The sequence below is a fragment of the Tupaia chinensis genome, unplaced genomic scaffold, assembly GCF_000334495.1.
Source record: "Tupaia chinensis unplaced genomic scaffold, TupChi_1.0 Scaffold143572_1, whole genome shotgun sequence".
NCBI classification, from domain to species: Eukaryota; Metazoa; Chordata; class Mammalia; order Scandentia; family Tupaiidae; genus Tupaia; species Tupaia belangeri.
In genome coordinates this window covers 332511-338847 of record NW_006203417.1, presented here as the reverse complement: position 1 = coordinate 338847, position 6337 = coordinate 332511, and the positions used below count along the sequence as shown (strand labels likewise).

Sequence of the window (6337 nt, the reverse complement as noted above, 5' to 3'; positions counted from 1 at the left end):
CCCCTATATGGTATGTGTGAAGAGGGTCCATGCGCGAGAGAGAGAGAGAGAGAGAGAGAGAGAGAGAGAGAGAGAGAGAGAGGGAGAAGAAGAAGGAGGAGGAGGAGAAGGAGAAGGAGAAGGAGAAGAAGAAGAAAGCATCCCCCAGTGGGGCATAATCACATTGCAATACCTTCTTTTGCATCTCTCCATCCTGTTAGGGTATTGAGCATGCATGCACATATGTCTGGAGTGATTTTCAAGCCTTCAGGGCTGAGAATCAAACTGCACAGTCAGTCATGTAGACCTTTAGGCCATGGGGCCAGCTCTTTTTTGTCTTTTTGACATTACCCCTGTAGTCTTTGAAGGCTTTTTGCTTTCTGGTGTAACAAGAATTTCTAAGCTCATCTCATAACCATTTCCCCAAGAATCCTTGCTTTTATTTTTATATTTATTTATTTATTTATTTTTGGAGAGATTTTCGCTATAGGGCGCGTGCGCTCGCCAAACAGACAGAGACAGAGAGACAGAAAGCGAGAAATCACCCCCCAGGGGGGATTGTCATGCCGCAATCCCTTCTCCTCCATTCTCCTCTCAGGATCTTGGGCACGCACACACACGTGCCCGGCGTGAGTTCTAAGCCACCGGGTCCGGGACGCGAACCGCGGTCGACTACGTGGGAGTCCAGCGATATAGCCATTACGCTAACTGCTGGTTCCCTATTTATTTATTTTTTAGAGAGTTTTGCTATGGGGTACATAAGACAGAGAGAGAGAGAAAGTGAGAAATCAACCCCCAGGAGGGGTGTCCATGCCACAATCTCTTCTGCATTGTCCTCTTAGGATTTTGGGCACTCATACACATGTACCTGGTGTGAATTGCAAGCCATCAGGTCTGGGACTCAAACCATGGTTGGCCACATGGGAGTCCAGCATTGTAACCACATGCCACCTGCTTCCCCCCATTTGTTGGTTTTTAATTTGCAAGTTATTACTCAATGTCTAACAGGCTTTCATACATATTTGATAAAGGTGTACTAGAAGGAACAAAGGTCAGGGTATTTCACAGCAGGTTCTTAAAATTTCCTCAGATTCAGCATAGAAAGAACCTCTGTGACACTCAAGGGAGGGTAAGATTGGGGTCATAGGCTAATAAACATCCAAAGGCTGATTTGTTCATCAAAATATATCTTTATCAGATTGGTCCTCTTCTTCTTGGTTAGGCACACATAGTTTTTGAGATCTGAGTCTGTTCTCTGAATGTCTATCATGAATAAATTTATATACAAAAGAAAAATGATTTTGGGTGCAGCAGTAATACAAATGTCCTACAAGGCTAGAAGCATGTGGCTGATTCCAGTTTAGATCCTCAGGTCATCCTGAAAACATGCTGGGTGGGGACGTGCAGGTGCCCAAGATCCTGAGGAGCTAGAGGGTTGAGTAAAGGGGATTATAACATGTTGAGACCCTGTTGAGGGTTCTCCTCTTTCTGTTTTTCATTTTGTGTACTTGTATGTACTTTCTATCATTAAAAAAGTGACTTTGACTTTCAAAACTGTCTCTTTCAAGAACTTCATTTGAGTGAGGATAAAAACTGTCTCTCAGTTGGTTTCAATCCAGAGCCTAGGTCTAGAATTGTATACCTCTTAGTCATACCTATAACCATTATTCTCTATGCTAAAAACTCCCAGATTTCTATTACTCACGTAAGTTGTTTTTGCCTGATAGTACTTCTTGAAGAGCTGGCCCAATGTTGGTGAACTCTTTCAGTTTTTGTTGATCTGAGTGTAATTTTATTCATTCTTCCCATTTAAAGGATAAGCTTGCCAGATATGGTATTGTTTACTGTAAAGGATAAGCTTGCCAGATATGGTATTGTTGACTGAAACTTTTTTCCTTCTTTCTTTTTTTTTTTTTTAAATATGTTAAATATGTCTTCCCATTCTTTCCTTGCCTGCATTGTTTCAGTTGAGAGATCCAGTGTTAGTCTAATGGAATAACCTTTATATGTAATTTGACATTACTCTTTTGTCATTTTTAGAATACTGCCTTTGTCATTGATTTTTACCAGTCTGGCTATGATATGTCATGGGAAGGATCTTTTTATGTTGATTCTACTTGGACTTCTTTTTACTTATGTCTGAATTTCTCCATGTTTTTCTGAATTTGGAAAGTTTTCAGGTAGTATTTAATGGAAGAGCTTTTCCATGCCTTTACCAACTTCTTCACCTTCTGGAATACCTATTGTACAGATATTTGGGCATTTAATGGTGTCTAGAATTTCCCACCATATTATCATTTTTTTCTTTTTATTTTTTCATTCTTTTTGTGGTTTGGTCTATGTTGGAGGCTTCATCTTCAAGGTCAGACATTCTTTCTTCTACATGATCCAATCTGCTGTTAACACTTTCGAGGGAGATTTTAATTTCTTGTATTCATCATTTCCAGAAATTCCTTTCCATGTTTTTAAGGTGTTTATCTCTTAATGGCATTTCTTGTTCATGTCCTGGAATTATTTTCTCATTTCCTGGAATTGATTGTTTTCTCTTGCAACTCATTGAGTTTTGTAACAATGAATGGGATTCTTTTTTTGACATTTCTGTGAATCCTTTGTGTTATTTATTGTTGGTGAAGGGTTATTATGTTTTCTTGGGGGAGAGTTATTTCCTTGTTTTCTCATATTTCTTCTGTCTCTGCACTGCTTTTTGGACATCTGATGATGTATTAATTTTTTCTATTTATTGGCATAGATTCTGTCTTGTCAGAAGGGAATACCACCCCTAGATCCCATGTGTGTTCATGTTAGAGGGCCGTGTCTTCCAGATCAGAGCAGATAAAGTTTATATAGGTAGCTTCAGGTGGTTGACTCCTCTATCCACATTTTAGCTACTAATGAACTGGGAACGAGCTAAGGAGATATGACTTCATGAAGAGGCTCAGTTCATGTGCTGAGCTATGTGCAGCGTGTGGAATGGAGGGCCCCAAGTTCCAAAGACAAACCTGGGGGATTGGAATGCACTGACAAGGAGAGGCACACTCAGACTGAAACCCAGGTTTCCTGGTAGGCCCAGGTGAGGCCCTTTTAAGAAGATGGAATTTAAGCTGATAACTTTAGGATGGTGGCCAATAAAGCACATTTATTTGGGAAAAGTACTTCTAGACAGAAGGAAAAATGCAAAGCCTCTGAGACAGAAAAAGTGTTTTGCCTCTTCTAGGCATAGGAATATGAGTTGTGAATAAAATATAGTGAGTCAGGGGAAGAGTGAAGGATGGGGGGTTATTTATAGAAAAGATAATTTCATGCAGGCATTGTAGGTACTGGTAAAGAGTTTGCATTTTATTTCTTATGGAGCTGGAAGTGGATATGGTTTGAGTGCTTCCACTGAAACTTGTGCTATAACTTGACATGCAATGAGGCAGTGTTGAGAGGTTGTGTGGGGTTTATGGGAGGTGTTTGAGATGTGGGATAGATCCCTCACATAGAGAAATTATGGCCCTACCCCAGAAGAGAGCAAGGTCCCCCTAATTATAATTCCCACCAGAGCAGGCTATTATTACAAAGCAATTAAGGCACCCAAGAGCTCTCTCTCTTTGCACATACCACTTTCCTTTTTACTTCTCTTGCAATGTTGTGACATAACACCAGAGCCCATGGCCTTTACAGCCACCAGAATCATGAGTCAAAAAAACCTCTTCCTAAATTGTCTAGTCTCAGGTATTCTTCTATTTTCCTTTTAGAGACAGGGTATTGCTAGGTTGCCCAGTGTAGCCTTGAATTAACAATCCTTCTACCTTAGCCACTCATGCCCAGCCCTCAGATATTCTGTTACAGCAACACAAACAGACTAAGAAGTCATTAGAGGGTATTAGGCAAAGGAGTGGTACAACCAGTTTATAGGTTTTAAAAAAATTATTTTTGCTGCTGTGTGGACTAGAGGTGTATTTACTGTGGGAGAGAGAGAAGCACTCTTAATAGGGTCTCATGCTGTGATTTTCCTCCAGTCTTCCCAGACAGCTAGGATCATGGGCATGCATGCATGTACAGATCAACCAGGTAACCAAACTTGTGGTCTTTGATTTGGATTCAGCATTGCTTGAGCAGCACTGTGCCACCAAGGTGGCCCTGAAAATCATATTTGTGTATAGTTAGGTTATTAATAGAGAGAAATGTGTTCCAGGAGGACTTCTACTTCCCACTCTACCCAAAGTGCAGGGTCAACTTTGTGGTGCAGTAACAAATGTGCCTCTGGTGCCTGACACGGAGAGCATGTGGTTCATGGAGGAAAAACAAAGTTTGAAAGGTACAGAGCTAGAAGCTGATCTCTGGAAAGTTCTTTGAATTACTGGTCATATAAAATTTAATGTGGAGGGTTTGGTTTATCACTGTCTAATCAATACATAAATTCTGGCCTGACAAGAATAAAACCAATAATACAGCATAAATGGTTATAAATGTATCCTAAACAATTTTCTTTTTGGTGGAAATCTAATTAAAGAGAATATATCAGAATTAGTATGTTTGTAAGGCCCAAATCTGTAGCAGTCCTATAAGCAACGATTATGTGTATGAAGCCTCATGTTTTATGCATCTCAATGTACTAGACTGTGTTCGGTACACATGATCCATGTTTTCAGCTGTAGTGTGGCAGGTCTGCATGAGGCAACATGCAAAAGTATTGTTAATGCAACAAAATGGCTTTAAGAAACAAATGTTCCAGTGGCAAAATACCTACACTTATTCATTAGGATCTCAGTATGTGGACTACAAGAGTAATTTGACATACAGTGGACAATTATATAGCTCAGTATAATGCTATAGCATGTGAATTGCTCCCACGAATATGTTAATTTCCTGTTAATTTTGCGTATTTTTATTCAGAAATATTGGTCTACCAAACTTTATGACAGGAACAAAATATCCTAGTGGAAACTGAAAACAAAACCAGAAAGAAAAATGATCAGCACGAGCTTCAACATGGTAAAAACTCTCTTATATCACAATAGAAACTAAGCATTCTAAGAATCAAAAATTATGAAATGAAAGAAAAAAATCACTAAAGCCAAGAAAACATAGATAATGAAAATTAACAACAGAAGAAATGAAAGATTATAAGAATGTGGCTGGCAGGTAGCATGGTGGTTAAGGTCGCTGGACTCACACATGGTCGACCATGGTTCGAATCCCAGACTTGGCGTCTTGCTTTCTCACTTTCTCTCTTTCTCACTCTGTCCTTCTCTGGTAAAATTAAAATAAATAAATAAAGTTAAATAAACTCATTCTTTTTTAAAAAAATAAAAGAATCAGACACAGTTGTCACCCAGGCAACAACCACATACCCGCCCCCGCTCCCCCTCACCTGGGTTGCCCCAAAGAAAACTAGGCTCTCACTTGCCCACTGCCCAGGATATGCAATCTGTGAGCCCTCAAGGTTTAGTGCCCATTCAGACTCAGCAATCAGAGGTGGTAGCAAAGGTATCAACCTTGAAAGCTCCGCACACGTGGTATTCTCATCCAGTGTATGTAAGATACTGGCAACACTATCAGCAAGTGATGGTTTGGACGTGAAGTCGCCAGGTCACTGACAGGAAGGCCGCGGAGTCGTATTTCTCCTCCTGGTGTTACTTGGCTTTCAGAAGATCTGGGCAGCACGAATATGGCAGCAGCAGGAGCCAGACTTCCACAGTAGAAGACCAAGCCTTGTCCAAAGAAGGGGAGGCAGAGACAGTCAGACGAGGAAGGTGGACTACAACCTGAGCAGCATGGAAATCACCGAAGAGCTTTGCCAGTACTTTGCTGAAACCGAGAGGCAGAAAGAGCCACAGTGGTAACTGCGCCTGGATGACTCCGTGAATGCTGACCACGACCCTCACTGGCCAGTTGAGCTCCCAGCCGAGAGGCCCAGCGAGCAGCCCAAGGCTAAGATGAAGTGTTTTTTGAGAGACCATGCTGCCAAGATCCTGTCTGTGGAGGCTGCTGTGCAGCTGAGCTTTGACAAGCACTGTGACAGAAAGTCCCCAAGTACTGGCCCATCATTCCCCTGAAGTTCTGAACACTGGCACAAGGGCCCCTGATATATTTCTGAAAGGGATCCCTAATCTCACCCTCTTCCTTTTGGATACACACTCTTCTCTTCATCTGTACTTTACTCAGGGAAAGGGGACTTTATACTGGGAGAGATTCATGTTCTCCAGAGTCCCAGTAGGACCATTGTGGAGTGGATATCATATGCCAGCCACTTGAAAGTCAGAGGATGTATACTGTCGCTGTTAAGACCATTTTCTCTTGACGCAAAATGATGATTTTTTTATATATTACACTGATTTTTAAAATATATATATTGCCAATTGTAGTGTTTGAT

At 41.0% G+C, this 6337-nt stretch overlaps 1 pseudogene; it reads left to right on the top strand.

Moving 5' to 3' along the window:
* Positions 1-6028, top strand: part of LOC102489201 (gem-associated protein 8-like) — a 26344-nt pseudogene extending 20316 nt beyond the window's left edge.
* The last annotated feature ends 309 nt before the right edge of the window (positions 6029-6337 follow it).